At 44.0% G+C, this 24,353-nt stretch overlaps 1 protein-coding gene across 2 annotated transcripts in view; it reads left to right on the top strand.

Annotated features, from left to right (window-relative positions):
- The first annotated feature begins 1,027 nt into the window (after positions 1-1,027).
- Positions 1,028-24,353, top strand: part of LOC138765656 (synaptotagmin-like protein 2) — an 80,812-nt gene continuing 57,486 nt past the window's right edge. The window contains exon 1 of one of the 2 annotated variants that reach the window (XM_069942615.1): positions 1,028-1,109. The gene's annotated coding sequence lies outside the window, so the exon portion shown is untranslated. Of the gene's footprint in view, positions 1,110-1,131; positions 1,229-24,353 lie in introns of those variants that run through there. The other variant, XM_069942616.1, reaches the window with a different exon arrangement.

Here is a 24,353-nt window from a genome sequence, read left to right as displayed (position 1 = left end):
AGGCTGAGGGGCAGCAGAGGAGGCTGACGGGCAGCAGAGGAGGCTGAGGGGCAGCAGAGGAGGCTGAGGGACAGCAGAGGAGGCTGAGGAGGCTGACGGGCAGCAGAAGAGGCTGAGGGGCAGCAGAGAAGGCTGAGGAGGCTGACGGGCAGCAGAGGAGGCTGAGGGACAGCAGTGGAGGCTGAGGAGGCTTACCAGCAGCAGAGGAGGCTGAGGGGCAGCAGAGGAGGCTGACGGGCAGCTGAGGGGCAGCAGAGGAGGCTGATGGACAGCAGAGGAGGCTGACAGGCAGCAGAGGAGGCTGAGGGACAGCAGAGGAGGCTGAGGGGCAGCAGAGGAGGCTGAGGGGCAGCAGAGGAGGCTGAGGAGGCTGACGGGCAGCAAAGGAGCCTGAGGGACAGCAGTGGAGGCTGAGGAGGCTGATGAGCAGCAGAGGAGGCTGAGAGGCAGCAGAGGAGGCTGACGGGCAGCAGAGGAGGCTGAGGGGCAGCAGAGGAGGCTGATGGGCAGCAGAGGAGGCTGAGGGGCAGCAGAGGAGGCTGACTGGCAGCTAAGGGGCAGCAGAGGAGGCTGATGGGCAGCAGAGGAGGCTGAGGGGCAGCAGAGGAGGCTGAGGAGGCTGACGGGCAGCAGAGGAGGCTGAGGGACAGCAGAGGAGGCTGAGGAGGCTGAGGGGCAGCAGAGGAGGCTGAGGGGCAGCAGAGAAGGCTGAGGAGGCTGACGGGCAGCAGAGGAGGCTGAGGGACAGCAGTGGAGGCTGAGGAGGCTTACCAGCAGCAGAGGAGGCTGAGGGGCAGCAGAGGAGGCTGACGGGCAGCTGAGGGGCAGCAGAGGAGGCTGACGGGCAGCTGAGGGGCAGCAGAGGAGGCTGATGGACAGCAGAGGAGGCTGACAGGCAGCAGAGGAGGCTGTCACCGCAGCCACAGCCGCTCACATAACCAGTCTGTCAGGCTGCGCTGCCTGATCCGGCTCCGGCTCTGCTCCGCTCTCCGGGTCTTTGTCAGCCGCGGCCCCGGATCCGTGCAGTCCAGGGCGGGTGTGGCGCTGCAGTCCCGGTGTCAGAGCTGAGCTGCTCCCTCACTAGCCCGCACCTGCTGCCGAGGACACAGGTAAGAGACTGTCCCCGCTGCCGGGGATATCACACTCCGACACCCCCGAATCCACAGTGGTTTATTCTACACCTTACATATTGTGCACTTTATGGGACTGTACTACTTTGATTGCAGAGGTAAGTGTAAAACAGCTTATTCTTCACCCTCTGTGTGTTATGTGGTGATCTAAAAAGTGCTCAAAAGAGACTGAACCGGGAGTGATAAATAAAACTGCATCTGTCTAGTGTGGCATGGATATCATGTATTTGTTTTCTCATATTTTTATCACTTTTATGTACTTGAGGGCTTAATTTTTTATGCATTTACAGAAAATGACTTACACCTCTCTATAAAAAAAAAAAAAAGCTTAAATGACGTCTGTAAAAAAATTATACCAGCCCCTTGTCTCCCAGTATTCCAAGTGCGGACTGGTGATCTGTCCTCCATGGATATTTCCTCCAGCTTCTCAGATTTATCTGGATATTATGGGTATACGCGCCATTTTATAAGCCTGGATGGTGACATTTCTTCATAGAAGTAGATTGTTATGTGTCACATCACTAGGGAGAAGTCACACATGTCACCTGCACGTACATAGCATGCCTGCAGGGCAAGGTGCCTCCACCATGACAGGGTGCACAGTCAGGAAGTAATCAGGCCGCCGCACTGTCCTGCACCTGTCACATATCTCCTGTGTCCTCCCTCACTATTGTATATATATATATATCAGAGCCTGCAGACACTTTACCCAACATAACAGCATCACCTGTACCAGTAAGAGAGTTAAGATGTGCCATGGACATGGTGTGCCAATGCACTTTATTGGGTAATATGTCATATACTTCACCAAGATCAGACCGGTGTCTATAGAGGAGGTCTGCTTATGTTCTGATCCAATATGAATAAATGCAAGCTAACAGTGTTACCCTCTATAAACCCAGTACCCAGTCCCCAGTCATGGAGGTGTTGTGTCTGTATAGCATCTGTAGGTACCTGGTGCCTGACTGCGGATCTAATGCCAGCTGTGAGTTCTAGTCGTCTGGCCAGGACTTGTGGCTGCAATATTGAAGCATGAAATGCGTCTGAAGTACCCCAGTGTGTGGGGACCCTAAGGTTGGATTTACTTGTATATGTATTTTGGTCACAAATTTTTGCCAAACATCAGGAGGTAAAATGACACAGGGAAAGATGTGCATATTAAGGGAAGATGTGCTCCTTTTTGTGTATTTTGGAGCACTCCTGGTTTTAAAGTGTCACTGTCACATTGTCACCATAGAAAGCTTGTGACTAGAGATGTGCGAACCTTGAGCATGCTCGAGTCCATCCAAATCCGATCGTTCGGCATTTGATTAGCGGTGGCTGCTTAAGTTGAATAAAGCTCTAAGGTTGTCTGGAAAACATGGATACTGCCAATGGCTATATCCATGTTTTCTACATAGCCTTATGGCTTTATCCAACTTCAGCAGCCACCGCTAATCAAATGCTGAACAATCGGGTTTGGAGTGTGTGGGGGCGGGTTCTCTCTCCTGCGGTCCCCTGCACGATGGAGGAGACCGGCTGGGATACGAAGGTGTAAGGTAGTTAAAAGAGAGGTAATGAATTGATGGCGTCCATGGACACGCACCCTCCGGAAGGAGAAATGTTATGTTAACCTTTTTGGAATTGTTATGGGGTGAAATGCCTAAGAAGATATTTGGTTTAAGATGTGGAAAAATAGCAGCGGTAAAAAACAATCGGGTTCGGATGGACTCGAGCATGCTCAAAGTTTGCTCATCTCTACTTGTGACATGTCATAGAGACATGGGGAAAGGTTTTATCAGTCCGGGTCTGAGTGTTTAGACCTGTACTGATCGCCAGAATGAGTGGGGAGAGGACCGTGCTGCAGGGCGTCTGCTCCCCGCTCTGTGCCAGTATGATCAGTCAGGCTCCATAGAGCTCCATTATGAGCCCAAGTCATCAATGACAGAGCGGGGAGAGGACCACACTTAACGCGGTCTTCTCCTGGCTCATTTTCATGATCAGTACAGATCTGAACACTCAGGCCTGGACCAATCAAAACTTTTGATAAACCTTTAAAGTTTTTTATGCTGAGGGTGACACTTTAAGCTACAAATACTGATCAAGATACTACATGTGAAGCCAGCTTAAAGGTCCCACATTAAAGGGGAACTCTCAGCAGGTTAGATGAATCCTCAGCGCTGTTCCTGTGCAATTTAATGTAATCCTGTGTGCGGTAGGATACTTTGGAGCTCTGCCCCTCCCCAGATGGCCGATCCACTGAGAGTCAGTAGGGAAATATAAAACACCATAGCCACATACTGTGTCTGTTTTGGGATTTGTTTTGTGGTGGTTTTGGGTTTAGTGACAGGTCTTCGACATTGCAGCATGCATGTTGGTGTTTTTGATTATATATCTTTTTTCTCCTAATTCTTCAATAAAAATCATTGAGTCACATGATAAAAGAGTGACATAACTTATAATGAATAAAAAACAAACAAACAAACAAACAAAAAAACGTGTAAAACACAGTAAATTCACTGATCAGTTCAGAAAAGCAATAGGTCATTAACATTGCTTTGTATTACCATAGAGAATGCAGCCTATGGGCTGAATGTAAATGCTGATTCACTCGGTTGAGACTGAATTAACACAGGAAAGAATTGCAGGCTCCAGACTCCACATTGTCTCTCTTACTGCCCCTCTATAAATCCTCCATGTGAGAGACAGGCCAGAATGCCCCAGCCCTATTCTTTATTCTTCTCCTCCTCAGAGATGGTGAATTTCCTCTAGTCTTGTAAAAGTATATGGGGATGGATGACCCCCTCCCCCCTGTACAGTGCTATACATTAGCCTGGAATGTGTGGATTTGTACGTTATGCATTGTTCTTCTGTAAGCTGTCACATATAAAGTTACATTGCACCATTCTCTTCACTTTATATGATCCTAAAGGAGCGCTTCTGCTGTGGATATTCAGAAAAGTAAAATGTTTATTCTGTATGCTGCTATCATACATATCCACACAGGGACATGAAGAAACATTTTCTCTTTAAGGAGTTTTTCTTTTAATGCCTTTATGTTTCATTGACATCTTCTACATACCATGTAGATTTAGCCTCACCCTAGGCTTTCACTGCTTATTTGTTACGTAGAAGAAGCTCTTGTGTTAGTGACGCGGAATAGAATGCACGCATGGTAGGAATTCTTTTGTTTGCTGGAGTTTTGCGTGCTCACAAATTGAAATATTGTAATCTATTTATTCTCATAGGAAATGTAGATCTGTTGGCAAACAAAAGTGCAACATACCCAGGATGTGCTTACCAACATCAGAGAACATGTGCTAAGCTCATCCACCAGAGCTCGTATGTAGACTGTGCTCCTGCCCTCTATTGTTAGAATACTGGTACTGCATGGATGCCAGCTCTTCTATTGCCAATACAGTCACTGTAGTTTACAAAGAGATTATATTAAAATGCTTTTAAGTAAAAGCCTAAAAGTAAGTAGATGTTTTCCCACCTTCTCTGGTTGTTGGAAAAAACTAGTGTTAGCCCTCTGGGTCACTCTCATCGGTGCAGCGGCATTAATAGACCCTGGCCCTCTTGTGAAAAAGGAATAAGCTTGAACTCAGGACAGACTTGCTGCATGACACAGGGAATACACATCCAAGTTCATGTTCAACAAGTGGTTGCAGACAGTGATCCCAAATTAAGGACAAGGATCAGGGGCGTAACTAGAGATGGCTGGGCCCCATAGCAAACCTTCCAATGGGGCCCCCCTCCCGGCTACTGGGGGGAAAATGGACGTGTGGTTTCGGCCACATGCAGTGTCTGAATTTTTTTTTTCTACATGGTTTTTAACTGCTTACACTATCTGCATATTGTCTGTAGCGATTCTTGTCACAGGATTGGTAGGCAACAGCTACAGACAATGCACATTTAAAGCATACAGCCACACCAGATCTAAACAATACCGTGACGGTATAATAAGTATATAATACACTGCTGTATACCTACACAGAATGGGGAGATATATATATACACTCATAGAGGGGGATAATAAGTATATAATACAGTGCTGTATACCTACAGAATGGGGATATATATACACACTCATACAGGAGGGGGATAAGTATATAATACAGTGCTGTATACCTACACAGAATGGAGATATATACACACTCATTCAGGAGGGTAATAAGTATATAATACACTGCTGTAAACCTACACAGAATGGAGATATATACACACTCATACAGGAGGGGGATAATAAGTATATAATACACTGTTGTATACCTACACAGAATGGGGAGATATACACACACGCATACAGGAGGGGGATAATAAGTATATAATACACTGCTGTATACCTACACAGAATGGGGAGATATATACACACTCATACAGGGGGAGGATAATAAGTATATAACACTGCTGTATACCTACACAGAATGGGGGGATATATATACACTCATAGAGGGGGATAATAAGTATATAATACAGTGCTGTATACCTACACAGAATGGGGATATATATACACACTCATACAGGAGGGGGATAATAAGTATATAATACAGTGCTGTATACCTACACAGAATGGAGATATATACACACTCATACAGGAGGGTAATAAGTATATAATACACTGCTGTATACCTACACAGAATGGAGATATAATACACTGCTGTATACCTACACAGAATGGGGGGATATATACACACTCATACAGTAGGATAATAAGTATATAATACACTGCTGTATACCTACACACAGGGGAGATATATACACAGCCATACAGGAGGATAATACGTATATAATACACTGCTGTATACCTACACAGAATGGGGGGATTTATACACACTCATACAGGGGGAGGATAATAAGTATATAATACACTGCTGTATAACTACACAGAATGGGGGGATATATACACACTCATACAGGAGGATAATAAGTATATAATACACTGCTGTATACCTACACAGAATGCAGACATATATACACCCTGCTGTATACCTACACAGAATGCACACACATATATACCCACTGCTGTATACCTACACAGAATGCACACACATATATACCCACTGCTGTATACCTACACAGAATGCACACACATATATACCCACTGCTGTATACCTACACAGAATGCAGACATAGATACACACTGCTGTATACCTACACAGAATGCACACACATATATACCCACTGCTGTATACCTACACAGAATGCAGACATAGATACACACTGCTGTATACCTACACAGAATGCACACACATATATACCCACTGCTGTATACCTACACAGAATGCACACACATATATACCCACTGCTGTATACCTACACAGAATGCACACACATATATACCCACTGCTGTATACCTACACAGAATGCAGACATAGATACACACTGCTGTATACCTACACAGAATGCACACACATATATACCCACTGCTGTATACCTACACAGAATGCAGACATAGATACACACTGCTGTATACCTACACAGAATGCACACACATATATACACCCTGCTGTATACCTACACAGAATTCATAGCAGTCACAGCAGTGTGATGCTGTTCCCCCCCAGTGGTGTCAGGATGCCGTGGTAAGCTCCCGAGTGCCTCTGGTACCACACAGTGTGACCTCTCCCCGACCCCTGTCTCTCTCAGACCCGATAGTGAACAGAGAGGATTCTCCCAGATACAGGGAGAATCATCTCTCTGTAACCCTAGAAATGCTGGAGCCGTGCTGGCCACAGCATTTAGGGTTATCTGTCAGCACTGAAGCGCGGCTCCAGTGCTGACAGGTGAGGCAGGTCCCTGTCTGACAGCCGGGACCCTGCGTTTGTGTCATCTGTGAACCTTAATTACCAGGGCAGGAGGGGGTTACTCATACCTCCCAACTTTGGCTGAGAGGAAAGAGGGACATGGACACGCCCCTAACCCCACCCAAAGACACGCCCCTAAACCCAAGACACGCCCCTAAATCGGTCATAAACACGACGTTTTAGCAAGTCTATCGCCATTTTCACGCTTCAAAATGGTGATTGACTCACCGAAACCTCGCGTTTGTGACTGTTTGCTGTGCTGCACTATTTGTTAATGCTTTGCACGTTGATGGAATAAACACTTCTTTTGCAATATAGAAGTTGGAGTGCCGTGAAGTATCTGTATGGTATAGACATCTATCTCTGGAGAAGATTTAATTTGCTGGCACCAACATCATGGCTTGTGCTGCTGACATTTGTTGTCTACCTATCTATCTATCTATCTATCTATCTATCATTTATTTATCAATTATTTATCTATCTATCTGATAGATAGATAGATAGATAGATAGATAGATAGATAGGAGATAGATAGATAGATAGATAGATAGATAGATAGATAGGAGATAGATAGATAGGAGATAGATAGATAGATAGATAGATAGATAGATAGATAGATAGGAGATAGATAGATAGGAGATAGATAGATAGATAGGAGATAGATAGATAGGAGATAGATAGATAGATAGATAGATAGATAGATAGATAGATAGATAGATAGATAGATAGGAGATAGATAGATAGATAGATAGATAGATAGATAGATAGGAGATAGATAGGAGATAGATAGATAGATGTGTACCAGAAAAATAAAAAAGCATACTCACATGGCAGCACAGCAGTGTATTTCTCCCCAGTAGTGGCTATGTGCACACCTCACACACAGCTCCCAGCCCCCGCAGCTCCTATCTCCAGTCCCGCGGCCCCTGCACTCTCTTCTCTCCTGTCTGTCCCAGACAGGTGACCTCATCAGCAGCGAGGAGAAGATGAATACAAGTGCCGCGGGGCTGGAGATAAGAGCTTCGGGGGCTGGGCGGTATGTGAGCTGCGGGCTCAGGGCTTTGAAAGGGACAGAGCATGTGACCTGTCAGCGGCCACTGACTGATACTGAAGGCCGCAGCTGCTGAGTGTCAGATGGCCTTCAGTGTCAGTCAGTGGTCAGTGTGTGGCAGCAGCGGCACCCCCCCTCACCCCCTCTCCTGCTTTTAACTGCGGCCCCCTACCCCTGGTCACTGCTGATCACTCTGCTCTGTGACTGCACCGCCTCCCCCCTCCGTCCCCGGCCGGAATGCAGAGCAGTCAGACAGCAGAGAGATGAAGACCCCCCCTCCCCCAGCACTCCCATAATGAACACCTCCCCCCACCATCCCTCGTTTGATTAAAAATAAGAATAAGCACATACTCACTCAGGTTCTGTGCTTCAGCCGGCTCCAGCGTCTCCTTCTTCTCTCTGCTCTGCCGGTGACGTCACTCCCCTGCTCCGCGCGGGAAAGCAGGGGATGAGAGAGACCTCTAGTGACCGGAGGCAGAATGCAGCTTCCGGCCACTAGAGGAAGCTGTGCACAGCCCGTATCTGCTCATCAGGTGCGCTCGCAATTAAAGGGCCAGGTACGTTTTGGGAAGCGGGACACTTGGGGCCCGTTCCGGGACAGCGGGACTTGACCCCGAAATCGGGACTGTCCCGCTAGATCCGGGACGGTTGGGAGGTATGGTTACTTACCATCAGCTCGGACTGGCTGCTGGGTGACTCTGGAGGTCCCGGCCAGGCTTCTGGAGCTGCTCTTGGGGGTAACGTCCATCTGGGTCAGTCTCTGAGGGGTCCTAGTGGCGGCTGCTGAAACTTCCCGCGCCAGGAGACCCAATGTACTGATTGATTGCTGACCATCACATGACCAGCACAGCCACCTTCAGTGATTGGTGGAGACTGGGCCATGATGGTCTAATGATATTAACTTGCGGGACACATTGGGGCTGTTCCGGAACAGCGGGACAGAACCCCGAAATCGGGACTGTCCCGCTTGATCCGGGACAGTTGGAGCTATGCCGTCAGGAGATTGGAGGTGGCAACTTAGAGATGCGTCCGGGCCCCATCCTAAGTTTGAATGCAGGCTGCAGACAGTTTCTCCCCGGTTAGGTAAACCGGGGAGAGAGGACCAGCCGGCCGGGCCCGGGCCCCTTGATGCTGCGGGCCCCATAGCAACCGCTACGGTTGCTATGGCGGTAGTTCCGCCACTGACAAGGATAAAGGAAAGACTTATACTTACTTACTCCTGGCTCTGGCTAAAAAAATAAACCTGCACTGACGTTTTGGTGCATGAACACACTGGTTTTAGTACTTAACACACTTAAAGTGTCACTGTTGTTATAACTTTCAAAATCTAAATCAGCAGTAGATGTAATATAAAGCAAGGTTGAAATTTACATTCATTATTTATTTTTTAGTTATCATGGAAAACACTGCACTTCCTGTTTTCTGACTTTTTTTTTCTCAAAAAACAGGAAACAGTCAGAAAACAGGAAGTCCTGTGTATCCCAGGCCATCTGAGCGCTCAAAGATAGAAGGCAGTCATGTGATTGACAGACACATTGAGCCGTGACTCTCTGTACTGGCCAGAATTCCTGTGTTTAGTCTCTTTTTTACAACCAGCAAAAGTCAGAAAATCTGCCTTCAGGAGACTGGACCTGGATTTCTGGTAAGTTCAGCTTTGTTTTACAGCATGACAACAACAAAAATAATGAATGTATATTGCAAACTTGCTTTATAACACAACTAGAGATGAGCGAACCGGGTTCTGGTTCGAGTCCATCCGAACCCGAGCGTTCGGCATTTGATTAGCAGGGGCTGCTGAACTTGAATAACAGCCAATGACTATATCCATGTTTTCCACATAGCCTTAGGGCTTTACCCAACTTCAGCAGCCACCGCTAATCAAATGCCGAAAGTTCGGATTCAGATGGACTCGAGCATGCTCCAGGTTCGCTCATCTCTAATCACAACTACTGTTGATTTAGATTTTGAAAGTTATAGCGACAGTAAAACTTTTAAGTTTTTACATGTGATTTCTTTCAACCAAAAATGAAACTGAATCCAAAAACAATTTACGTTATATATCTCTGCTGGACCACAGACCCAGGATCACTGACCTCAATAATCATTTCACATACGCATATGGAACAATGTCCGGCCATACACTTATGGGACATTACATGGCGGCCTTTCCGTGTAATCCATGAAAAACTGGACCTGCCAGAGGGGCTCTCCTTGTGGGTCATGTAAGCAGTTCCAAGAGCGATTGTGCCCATCGTCAGAAGTCCCATAGAAAGTGAGTTGAGCGGCGGCCAAGTATGCTAACATTTATTTATGTCCATGTCAAAACAATGTAAGTTGATAATTGGAGAGTTACTGTGGTTTTAAGTGACCAGACTCAACCAGTTAAACTGCTATTTCTTGCATGAATCATAATCCAAGCTGGTTATTTCACACGGCCATTTCACCTTACTTGTATGTTTCATAGATTTGCTCATGTTTCATAGATTTCATATTTTTTATGCTCCTATTAATTTGGTTATTACCCTGTAACACATAGGAGTGTGGCCTGGTGGCCCAAGTTGTTGCCTTGTGGCACTGGGGTCTTGTATTCAGGCTCAAAAACAGCAGAATCCAGCCATGTTTTTGAGTTTCATCAAATATATATATATACCCATACATATATATAACATGGAGGGGAACAGAAATTCACAGAAAAGGAGCAGTCACCTAACAGTGGTATTTAGAGAGGTGTCACTGTCTATAGGGCGCAAATAACTTCAGGGAAATATATGTAACATAGCAACCAGTCCCTTCCAAATTACTTCCAAAGCAGTAGTGACACTGTGCTGACAACAGAATCCAGCTACACTATTTTTCCTATGTTTTTAACTGCTTAGATTCTTTTCACAGCAGCGTCACCTTGGTGTATACGTAGAAAGATCTCATATGGCAAATGTATCCATAGATAGCAATGTCCCAGAAGGCTGGAAATGTGTAATTTCGGCCTCTGTTTGAGTGTTTTCCATCAGGGTTGGCTTTTTTGCTGGATGGAATAGAGCAGGATCCATTAAAAAAAGAAAAAAAGGTTTTCTTTTTCTTTTTGACATGAGCATCACAAAGTTACATCTTTTACAAGTGTACTCTCAGTGATCTGAAGTTCACTCTCAATGATCGGTACTGCACAGTGCTGTGTTTTTAATAATAATTCTGTGAAATCACCAATGAAATTGTGAACTAATTAATGCATTGTATAGATAATGTGAGATTATATCACTTTAAACGCTTGAAAATTACGACGAGAGGCCATCAAAACGTTATGTTTTGTTTACTGCACTTGTGATTTTTTTTTATTTCTTTTGGAGTGCTGTGAATTATATTTTTGCTATATGCTGCAGAGGTATCTATTTGGGAGTCCCCTGATGTATACCCCCCTGCCAGACACCCTGATTGTGTGAAAAAAGTCTAGCAATGGTGTATAATGGTAGTTTGCTGGTCTCCCTTTATCCTGTTAAGCAATGTCAATCACTGGCCATAGAGATGACCTGTCAACAACACTGAGGTTACACTGTAGCGATTGTGATTGACGTTGGAGCTGGAACAACAGAGACCAGGTCACAAAAGTGGCTGGGAATTGGCATTTTTTATTTAGTCTTGGGCTACATGGTGACTGTTTTGGCATAGACATTGCTCCACCTAATGAAAGTGAATGCTAGTCGACCACCTTGACTTTCATCATCTGCAATGCAGACAGTCTAATGCTGTGATTTTTGGCTGTGCAACTTTTGTATTAGCCAAGAATCACTGATACTCTAATATTAGATTTCTTAAAAACAAAAAAAAAGAAGATAAAAGCAAGCCTCAGAGTTTACAATCAGCCAGGGTGCTAAGGTGTGGAGCCATGGAAGCCATTAGTCACAGGAATGCACTATCTATGTTGCATATGGTCCATTATGTAGGTGAAGGTGACACCATGTTTACTTAGCCTAACTGATGTAACGCTTCCCATACTGGATTTTCAGGAAAAATGATATGTTTGTGTTTGCTCAGGATGGAGGAGTGCAACGTAAAACAATCGTGATAATGATTAAACAGTGATAAGAAGTTTATTGATGGCCGTAAATAAAACTTTTCTGCTTTGCTGCCATAAACATTCCTTTATTTTGTGAAAACTTTGTTATACATGAATTAGCTGTAAAATATAACACTACCTGGCCAATGTTTTGTAGGTCCCTGTCGTGCCACTAGAACAGCTCTTATCAGTCTTGCACTCCATGAAACCTATGAAGGTGTCCTGTAGTATCTGTCACCAAGACTTCCTATAAGGGGACTCTATCAGCTCCTTATCACTCTATGAGCTGCATTGTTGGATAGCTCACAGGACAATAAAATCAATAATATTAGTGTTGCACCTTATGGCCTTTTCCAAATTTTTAAAATCCCATTTTTCTGTGAAATTTAATTGTCGAGGAAGAAGGCCTAAACGCTCTATTACACGTGCCAATCCGGAGAAGCAAGTGAGTGGCGGCCTTTCAGATCAGCGCTTGCTTGCTCCTCGTTCCCTGCTCTTGGCAGGTGTAATAGCGCCGGCAGCGAGTGGGCAAGAGTGGGGGGGCACAGGGAGCTGTGGGAGGGAGATAAGAGATAGCGCATAGGAGAGGTAGTGAGAGGTAGTTTTAGTTGGGGTCAGAAAAAATACTTGTTTCTGGAAGAGTCCATTGTGTGGGGTTATCCTTTGTAATATAGAGAAGGGGGAGGAGGAGAAGCCATAAGTAGTGTAGCAGTAAACTCTATCCTCAACATGGTGTTTTCTCTCTGAGAGAAGATTGTGTGTTTTTTTTTAGTGTGCTATGGCTGCAGCAGGCTGTGTGTGTGTGTGTGAAAGAGAGAGAGAGAGAGACAGACATAAATTAACCCTTACAAGTATCGGGTGTCATTATCAAACAGAATAATCACCTTAGTCAGAGCCTGATAAAATACAGGATTCTCAGCTGTGGCTTACTGACTCCAGAGCCCTGCCACTAGAGAATACTTCTACCATGAAGTGGTGGTTTTGTTCTTCAACAAAGTTTGTGTGTGATATATGGAAAGTAATGTCCACATGAATGGGTATTCCCAGCTGACCATTGCCCAGAGCATCACTCTGCTTCCACCAGTTTGCCTTCTTCCCAAGGGGCATCCTGAGGCTTTCTCTTCCCTAGGTAAGCAACACATATTGTACACACCTGGCATACCACATGATCTTTTTCCATTACTCCATTGTCAGGTGGATACTGGTCAGCACGGGCACTTTGTTTAGTCTGTGGGTTTCTTAATATGCATTGTGTTTACTGACAGCTATAGCCAGTGTTACATTTTTCAGCAGTTCATGCTACAGAAACCCTTTGATGCCATTGGAGCAGACTTTCTAGCCTTTGTTCCCAATATTCATCAGTGAGCCTAGGCTACCCATGACAGTTGTCCTTACTTGGACCATTTATGGTAGGTACTAACGGTAGATGCTTACTACAGTATTCCATAATCGGCACTAACCACAGTTCTTCATTATTGGCACTAACTACGGTTCTCCATTGTCAAAACATAATCAGTTATTCACTTCACCCATGGTATGTATGTTATGGCTGATCTGCGTATATTTTTCCCAGTGTGCATGACCGGACATAACTTCTAGACTTGCAAAATGCAGTTTTTATATGCATCTGAATCCTCACCAGATGAAGTCACCATAGTAGTTTTTTTTTTTTTTTTTTAATTATTTTTTTAACGCTGTTTCTTGGTTCTATGTAGCACTGTTATTTTTCAGCTACCAGGCACATTGTGGGTAGGATAACCAATATAAAGTTCTAGTTTTTATTATTCCTCTTACCCTATATATATATATATATATATATATATATATATAATCTTACCCTTCTCATATTTACAACAATTGGGAGAACTATTTACCAGCAAACAGAACTAACTGGTCGGAGAAAATACATTTTAGACATGCCGGACCGAAAACACATGTGCATTTGACCAAGCATGCATGTCTATGGGATGTAGGAAGGTCTAGCTGTCGGCCAGTTGGGTGTTTCGTTAAGAGCCATATAAGACATCCCTTCCACCTGGTCCTAGATGAAAGGCTTATGTTTTGTATTCAATGCCAACATAACCCCCAGCACCAATAACCTATTACTTTGTTCTTGTTATTCCTACAACATCTTTCTTGTCATCTATTACACTGAAAGATACATTTGTCTTGTTTTCCAAAGGGTTGACACAAATTCCTTGAGGCTTATGAGGTTCTTAGCTTCTTTGCTTTAAGCAGATAATCTATTTATATAATTATAGCATAATTGAGACAATGTGCCCCTGTGCAGCCAGCCCTGCCTCAGCTGTCCCGTAGATCAGAGCTGGAGGGAGCTGGTGCACCTACTACTCACTATTGGTGCCTAAGCTTTAGCTTCTTTTCTTATTGTAGGGTTTCTAGTCAAATTGGATCTTGGGTTGGGCTAACTGGTTCTTCCAGTCTGTTATAGTAATATGTCCATCTAAGCTATAGAAGATGGTGTTGAGAGATGATACATGTTTCACAGGTATCAGATTCATTGGGGGAAGGATAGGTTACTGATTGAAGAGTCCCAGTTGGTATATGGAGACTTTCGTGAATTCTCCATTGTAAAAAAGTAAGCATATTTAAAGTATAGGGTGATATTATACCGTACACCTCACATTGCGTAATATGTCCTCACATAGTATTTTCGTCAGTCTTTCGGTCAGTATTTTTTCCACCAAAACTAAGGTTATGTTCACACTGGCCAAATGGGGCAGAAGTCTTTCTATTATAATTTTGTCCTTCCAATTCCAATCTTAAGGAATGTTCCCACTGAGCAAACGGGACGGAATTCCGCGCGAGCCCTCCCATAGAGATGCGGTCTGACACTGAAGCAGGCGGGATTCCGCGGCGGAGGGTTGCGCCGCAAAATTCGCCAATTTGCTCAGTGTGAACATACCCTAATAGTGAAACTGGAAGGACAAAATTATAATGGAAAAATTTGCACAGCTTCTGTATTTTCAATCTACTCCTGGTTTTGGTTGAAAAAAGATTGACCGAAAGACTGATGGAAAAACTATGTGTGAACATAACCTAAAGATGAAGTTTACACTTTAAAATTTACTTGTATGGTTTGTTGCACATACTTAGAATTGTTGAATAAAAGTTGAGTTTTACCTAAAAAGTCTTTTCTAAGCAGAAAATCCACCTGGAATGTCTAAAGTTCAGCTGTAAGTTCACTTTAAGTGTTTTTTTTTTTTTTTTTTGGTGCTAAGTTGGGAGGGTTACTTCATCTATGTCCTGTCTCCTTGAGAAAGGTGTTGCCAAAATGTGTGTGTGCACATCCTGTCTGCACACACAGCAAATGGAAAGAGCTTAGAGGACGCAGCGCATGACCGACTCTGTGTTTTCTTTGGTTAGGTGTATAATAGATTTTCACACAGCAGCAGTTTGTTAGACACGGATTCATTTACATTGGTTTTACTCTGTGGTAAATTGGTCTTATGTAAAGGTTTTATCACTAGTTTTTTTTAACAGTATCAGTTTTAGCAGAATTGCACAAGTATGCCTTGCATGGTGATACTATGCGTAGATTGGTTCCTCCATTGATCATGATGCGACCGTGAGGACAGTAAAATACATAGGAAGCTCCATGATTTATTCCCATACTAAATGCATGTAGTCTGGAATGATCAGAAATTCTTTACATCTGGAAATAGTTTTTTGTGTTAAAAGTATATCTACATAGATACAGAGAACATCTATTGGAGTGCATTCATTTGCCGACACAACATTTTCAGACTGAATAGTTTTTTCTGCTCTTTCATCTTTTATTTCATAGGCATTTATATATAATGGTTGTAGTTCGGTGAATAGCTGAATGTTCTTTATGATAAGTTGAGTGCTGCAAGTGTACAATGTCTGTGGCCACATCCTTCTAAGGTCAGCTGACAACATGGCCTAGTATGCCGCCACCGAACATGAAGAACCTACAAAATGTTGATTAGCAATTTTATTAGACGTTATAACAATTATCAAAAACCTTTACTCTCCTTTCCCCCCCTGCAAGCTTAAGTCTTCTTTACTAACCATTATAAACAGAAACGCCTACCCTACTTTTTTGTCTTTTGTTGTTTGTCACTAACTTCTGTTATGCTGTAGGCCATAGTGCCCCAGGTGATCAGTTTAAGACTTGTTCCTTGCTGATTCTATGCTCCATCTTGTTTTTTTCCTTTAGCATATTGTTGCTGTGTCTAAGGGTATAAACCTACACACCGTATATGCAACGTATTTACTGCTGCGATACGCAGCAAATACGCAGCAGATTAGATCTAAATAACTGAACACAGCATCAAATCTTTACCAATCAAATCTGCTGCGTATTTGCTGCGTATTTGCTGCATATACGGTGTGTGGGTTTGTACCCTAAAACATAAGCCTAAAAGGTCAGTTTTAATCAGCAAAATCTGGCTGACACATTTTTTGCGCGTATAAAGAATCTCTATAATGATGGCGAAACCTTCTTTCTTCTAGACGTAGAGTCTTCTGATAATGTACAAGGTGTCAGTGATTTTAAATCCCCTGCCATCTGTAGATTTATGATGCATTTTTCACTGCATAGACATGTCATCAGGCGTGTCAAAGGTTATTGATCACAACTACTGAGACCCCCTGTGATCAGGAGATATAGCAGGAGAGAGAGTGCGATAGCAGTGCGATCCACTCCCTGGCTGCTCGCTAATTCCATCAAAGTAGCCTCATAGACATATATTGTGGGAATTAGATGATGAAGAGATACAGCCGGGAAAGGGATCACAATGCTGCCGCACTCTCTCCCCAGCTATGTCTCCTGGTAACAACAGGTCTTGGCAGAGACCTGCTGCAATTAATAACCTTTGACTTGTCTGATGACATGTCAAAAGTTATTAAATGATAGTTAGGCCATGTTCACACAACATATGTTTAGCATAAATCACGAATAGCGGCTGCACAGACATGTCAGTTCACACAATGGAGTGTGTGGCACTGGTCGCACGCTCCATTGTGTGCAGCTGGATTCGGTTGCGGGCGCACACGGGTGCGCCCGCATCCGAATTCACCAGAAGTGAAGATCATCCGGCTGGTACTGTGGTACAAAAAAATGGCCAGTGTTACCAAAGGGCGCAGTTATACACCATGTGAACATGGCCTTACTCTTTAAATATTTTAGCAAATACGTTCATTTAGCAAACTTGCCTCCTTCTGATTTTTGAAATGTTGCATTGTCTATTTTAAGTGTTTTTCATCTTAAGCTGGGTCAATAAAGCTATTTTATATTCAAATACCTAATGTGCAGTCAGTTTCTTCTATGCTCTAGCTCAGTGTTTCACTCTTCTTTTCTAGCTCTTTCTCTTTCTGATTGTTGATGGCTCATTGTCCAGTTTACTGACCACTGCTCTGCTCTAAAAGCATTGGTCTGGCTGGTGTGTGTATCGATATGTAGATGTATTAAGATATAGGGGGAGATTTATCAAACATGGTGTAAAGTGAAACTGGCTCAGTTGCCCCTAGCAACCAATCAAATTTCACCTTTCATTTTCCAAAGAGTCTGCGAGGAATGAAAAGTAGAATCTGGTTGGTTACTAGGGGCAACTGAGCCAGTTTCACTTTACACTATAATTCATAAATCTTCCCCATAGTGTGTGTATATATATATATATATATATATATATATACACACACACACCAGCCACCAAAAAGATGTCAACAATCAGAGAGAAGGAGCGGCATATCAGGAGAAGGAGGCAAGTTTGCTAAGTGAGTGTATTTCCAAAAATATTTAACTATATAAGCCCTACAAGTATAACTATATTAGTTGAGATGGGAATACCTTTTTAGGCTATGTTCACACTGCGTATATGTCCGGCCGCATATTTTCGCGGCCGGACATATACGCGGTAAACTCCGGCCGGAGATTTACGCTACTTGCGGCCGGCTACGTACGGACCGCGAACTTACGCCTGTAGTCTACTTACGCTTCCCGAGCGCCCTACGTAGTGGTCTGACAGCGGTCTTTTACTTGGAAAGCTTCGGCTAGCCCCGGACACCCCACAGAACCTTTTGGATCGGCCCAAAAAGCTGCAAAAATGAAGAAATCTCCACTACGTACGGGACTGCATGTTACGTTTTCGTCCTCAAACAATGGTCTGGTTCATTTTTTACGGCGCCGCGTACGATCCTGGCGTAAGTTCGTACGTAGTGTGAACGGTGCAGCCGTACATCGTATACTTTCCATTGTACGCAAACTACGTAAGTCTCCGGCCGCTTATTCACGGAACGCGCTACGGCCGGAAACTTACGTAGTGTGAACATAGCCTTAGGGCTATGTGTATACACATTATTTTGGCTTGCAGGTAATGTCATATTTTTTATTACTTTGCAGTTAATAAGTTAGATCGTTTTATTACTTAAGACGCTGCTTATACCTGTATTCAAATGTGCAGACCTAGAAGCTGATGAAAACAATTTGTACTCCTGTCATTAGACAAGATGAGTTTTCCTCCTTCCAGATACAGAAGATCTTATCTAACAAATCCACATCTTGAAGGAAAAAAAAAGTACTGTGTGAAATCTACTTAGACAGATGGGTCCAAACCTCCTCTGTAAGTGAATGGAAAGAAACAATCTTCCTGTTACAGCAGCTAAAAAAAATATTTATCTCTCGACTGCAGCGGAGTTGCTGGGATATATACCATCTGCTCAGCGCTCGTATAAAATGTCACTGCATAAAGAGCAAGCTTACAAAAATGGAAAGTGTTACATATAGAACTTTGTCACACAATTTCCTGTCAATAACCTGTTATGAAGGTTTTCACTGGAAGCCAGCACATTTGTTTTGTACCACATTTATAGACTACGTCAGAAGAATATATTTACATAGGAACAAGTCTATGGAGCTCAGTGTATGTATCAGTGTCCTTTCCATCTACAGCTGACTGGTAAACATCTGGAAACCATTGCTTTTATATTGCTGTATAAAATAACATGGGCTTTCAATATTTCAGGTATTTAGACCACGGGTCAGTACTGATTCTATCTATCTCCTATCTATCTATCTATCTATCTATCTATCTATCTATCTATCTATCTATCTCTATCTATTACAATTCTACTCTTAGAAGCTCTTAATCATCTGAGTGTATCATATACAAATATATATTTATCATTGATGGAAATTCAATATTTGTGCATGATAGAAGGTTATTCATTTCTGTTGGCTTTTTTTATTAATCAGTAGACATCAGAGAAAGCAGCTGTTGTGTAAAGCATATTGTGCCTTAAATGTCACTGTCATTTAAAAAAAAAAAAACATTTGACAGAGAGATGTCAGAGACACATGAAAAGTGTTCAGACCTGTATCAGTTGTGAGAAGGATCGGGGAGAGGACACCAATCAAAATTTTTGACATGTCTGTATGATATACCATAAAGAGAATTATCCAACAGCACCAGTCCCAAAGGTGTAAAGAGAGTGCCTCTTGCCGTAGTAGAGATAGGATGCAGCACCCTTAAGTATTGTATTATTACGGGAAATGCTTATAAAGTGCTTTTTTCCCTGCACTTACTACTGCATCAAGGCTTCACTTCCTGGATAACATGATGATGTCACGACCTGACTCCCAGAGCTGTGCGGGCTGTGGCTGCTGGAGAGGATGATGGCAGAGGAATGCTCAGTGTCCCTTTTGTTTAAGAGGCTGTGTTTCTCAATGTCCCCCTGCCATTATCCTCTCCAGCAGCCACAGCCCGCACAGCTCTTGGAGTCGTGACATCACCATTATATCCAGGAAGTGAAGCCTTGGTGCAGTAGTAAGTGCAGGGAAAAAAAGCACTTTATGTGCATTTCCCATAATAAGTGTATATTGATGATTTGTATAACTTTTGGGGGGCAATACAATACTGTAATAAACATTTTTTTGCCGGACTTCTCCAAATGACTTTCTGTGGGCTGCGCACAAGTACACTAAAATAAAGACCAATGGCAGTGAATGTGTACACATCTGTATATCTGTATTCTGTACAGATTCATATTTTCTTTTTTATATTTCATAGTGTGGGCTATAGATTCCTTTACTGAAAAGTAAAAAAAAAAAACACTCACATACAGCCATATACCCATAAAGTGGGCTTCCACCCGTCCAGGAGAACGTCCATGAGTGTAACTATGCTGGATATTTCTATATGCTGGATATTTTTTTATGGTGTTTAATTTTCTTCTGGTTGTTATTCTGCACTTGTTGACTTCTTAGAATAACTTATTACATTACAATTTGAATACTATCTGGAGGAACATGCTGCAAAATTCATTTAATTGAAGGTCTAGCACTAGCGATGTGTACCATTTATAGCTTTCTGGAAGTGTGCAGTGAAGTTCGTACCTTGCATTGGCCATGTTGGTATGTTGGTCATTTTGTAAATTACTTTTTTCACCTGATAACAAGTGTTGTGTCAATAGCCTCCACCTTTGAAGTAAACAGTTGGAAGTTGTCAAATATTGAAAATACACACAAGGATTCTGTGTGAACAGTATGTGCCGGTACAGTAACATGTTTAGTGATATGAACAGCATGTGCCAGTACAGTAACATGTTTAGTGATATGAACAGTATGTGCCGGTACAGTAACATGTTTAGTGATATGAACAGTATGTGCCGGTACAGTAACATGTTAAGTGATATGAACAGCATGTGCCAGTACAGTAACATGTTTAGTGATATGAACAGTATGTGCCGGTACAGTAACATCTTTAGTGATATGAACAGTATGTGCCAGTACAGTAACATCTTAAGTGATATGAACAGTATGTGCCCGTACAGTAACATGTTTAGTGATATGAACAGTATGTGCCAGTACAGTAACATCTTAAGTGATATGAACAGTATGTGCCGGTACAGTAACATGTTTAGTGATATGAACAGTATGTGCCGGTACAGTAACATGTTTAGTGCTATGAACAGTATGTGCCGGTACAGTAACATGTTTAGTGCTATGAACAGTATGTTACATAGTTAATACAGTTGAAAAAAGACACATGTCCATCAAGTTCAACCAAGGAGGGGATGGATACAGGGAAGGGAGAGGGGTGATAGGTTCTATACATATGCATTTATATTATTTTGGTCTAAGAACTTGTCTAGGCCGGTTTTGAAGCCCTCTACTGTTTTTGCTGTGACCAGATCCTGTGGTAGACTGTTCCACAGATTCACAGTTCTCATGGTAAAGAAGGCTTGTCGCCTCCGGAGATTGAACCTTTTTTTCTCCAGGCGGAGGCAATGCCATCTTGTCCTTTGAGGGGGTTTTACCTGGAACATCTTTTCCCCATATTTCTTGTAGGGGCCATTTATATATTTAAATAAATTAATCATATCTCCCCTTAACCCCTTCACGTCAGCCATCTGTATATATACGTTCCTATTGCACATGCCCCGTGCAGTAGGAATGTACATATACGTTCCTGACTTGAGGGGGCTTTGTGATGAGAACGGGATCACTGCAGGGACAGCGATCCCGCTCTCATCTTTGTACAGCACCGGAGATAATGAGGATCAGCTGTGATTCCGCAGCTGACCCCCATTAACCCCTTAGTGACCGCCGGAACGGCGGTCACTAATGGGCCGGTGCCGCCGCTGTATTTCATCTCCCCCCACCGTGAATCCACGGTGGGGGGAGATGAAATAAGTAAAAATCAGACCCCAGATCAGCCCCCTAGTGCCCCAGTCACTAACCCCCCCTCCCTTGGATCCGATGGCCGCCGCGATCACTGTGAACAGAATAATGTCTGTTCACAGTGATCAAAAAAGAAAAATGAATGAAAGCCCCATGCTCTCCGCCACCGGAGGTAGCGGAGAGCATGGGGCAGTCATCGGGACCCCCCCTGTGGGGTCCCGGTACAAGCGATCAGCGGTATATACTATATACCGCTGATCGCTTGTGCCATGTGCCGCCGACACTTTTTATCCCCTGTCACCATGAATGATTGGTGACAGGGGATAAAAAGTGATGTCCCCCCCACCCCCCCAGTCACCCCCGTCCCCGAGTTACCCTCCCCTACCCCATATACTCACCTGCTCCTGGAGCTCCTTCCTCTTCCGTGTCCTGGCTGGTTATGAAGTGCGCATGCGCTCCACAACCAGCCAAGCTCTGAAAATTTAAAGTGACAGAGACCAATTTGGTCTCTGTCACTGAACTATGATTACTGTGATAGAAAATATCACAGTAATCATAGTAATACAGTGAACATGAATGTATAAAGTACAAAAAGTGACAAACATACAAAAAAATAAAACACACACTTTTTATTATAGTAATAATTGCAGTTTACTCCCAAATTACCCCTAACCCCCCCCCCCCCCCCCCCCCAGATTACCCGTAATCACCGCAGGTTGCCCGTAACCACCGCACGTTGCCCATAACCACCCCAGGTTGTCTGTAATCACGTCAGATTGCACATAACCCCCCAGATTACCCGTAACCACCGCACGTTGCCCATAACCACCGCACGTTGCCTGTAACCACCGCACGTTGCCCGTAACCACCACACGTTGCCCGTAACCACCGCACGTTGCCAGTGACCCCCTCCAGATTGTCCGTAATCACCCCAGATTGCCTGTAACCACCCCAAATTACATGTAACCACCCCAGATTAGCTATAAGCACTTTACTCTATCCGTAACAATTTTAGATTGTCTGTAACCCCCCCAGGTTGCCCGTAACCACCACAGGTTGGGCATAACCACCGCAGGTTGGGCATAACCACCCCAGATTGCCCGTAATCATGCCAGATTACATGTAACCCCCCAGATTGCACGCAACCACCGCAGGTTGCCTCTGACCACCGCACGTCGCCTCTGACCACCGCACGTCGCCTCTGACCACCGCACGTCGCCTATGACCACCGCACCTTGCATCTGACCACCGCACCTTGCCTCTGAACACTGCACCTTGCCTCTAACCACCCCAAATTGCCAGTGACCCCCTCCAGATTGCCCGTAACCACGCCAGATTACAGGTACCCACCTCAGATTACCTATTAGCACTTCAGTTTATCCGTAACCACAGCAGGTTGCCTGTAACCACCCCAGATTGTCTGTAACCACCCCAGATTGTCCGTAACCACCCCAGATTGTCCGTAACCACCCCAGATTGTCCATAACCACCCCAGATTGTCCGTAACCACCCCAGATTGTCCGTAATAACCCCACGTTGCCCGTAACCACAGCAGGTTGCCTGTAACCACCCTAGATTGTCTGTAACCACCCCAGATTGTCCGCAACCACCCCAGATTGTCCGTAACCACAGCAGGTTGCCTGTAACCATACCAGATTGTCTGTAACCACAGCAGGTTGTCCGTATTCACCCCACGTTGCCCGTAACCACCCCAGGTTGCCTCTAACCACCTCAGGTTGCCTCTAACCACACCAGGTTGCCTGTAACCACCCCAGGTTGTCGTAACCACAGCAGGTTGCCTGTGACCACCCCATGTTGACCGTATCCACCCCAGATTATCCGTAACCACCCCAGATTACCCGTAACCACCTCAGATTGCCCGTAACCACCCCAGATTACCCGTAACCACCCCAGACTGTCCGTAACCACCTCAGACTGCCCGTAACCACCTCTAGATTACCCAGAACCACCCCAGACTGTCCGTAACCACCCCACATTACCTGTAATCTAATTTTTTTTATTGTATTTTAGTAACTGCGCTATTCTAATAACTGTTACTAGCTGCGGTTTTGCTCCAGCAAATTGGCGCTCCTTCCCTTCTGAGCCCTGCTGTGTGCCCATACAGTGGTTTATGCCCACATATGGGGTACCGTTGTACTCAGGAGAACCTGCGTTACAGATTTTGGGGTACATTTTTTCTCCTGTTCCTTGTGAAATTTAGAAATTTCAAACTAAACCAACATATTTTTGGAAAAATTCAAGTTTTTCATTTTTACTGGCCAATTTTGAATACTTTCCTCTAATACCTGTGGGGCCAAAATGCTCATCCTACCCCAAGATGAATTCTTTGAGGGGTGTACTTTCCGAAATGGGGTGACTTTTGGGGGGATTCTATTCTGTAGACATTACAGGGGCGCTGCAAACGCACCTGGTGCTCAGAAACTTCTTCAGAAAAATCTGCAGAGAAAATGCTAATAGGCGCTCCTTCCCTTCTGAGCCCGGCTGTGTGCCCATACAGTGGTTTATGCCCACATATGGGGTACCGTTCTACTCAGGAGAACCTGCGTTACAGATTTTGGGGTGAATTTTCTCTCCTGTTCCTCGTGAAATTGAGAAATTTCAAACTAAAGGAACATATTATTGGAAAAATTCGAGTTTTTCATTTTTACTGTCT

Source organism: Dendropsophus ebraccatus, chromosome 10, assembly GCF_027789765.1.
Source record: "Dendropsophus ebraccatus isolate aDenEbr1 chromosome 10, aDenEbr1.pat, whole genome shotgun sequence".
Taxonomy (NCBI): Eukaryota; Metazoa; Chordata; class Amphibia; order Anura; family Hylidae; genus Dendropsophus; species Dendropsophus ebraccatus.
Note: the sequence above shows the minus strand (reverse complement) of the source record. Positions and strands in the feature narration are given on the sequence as shown.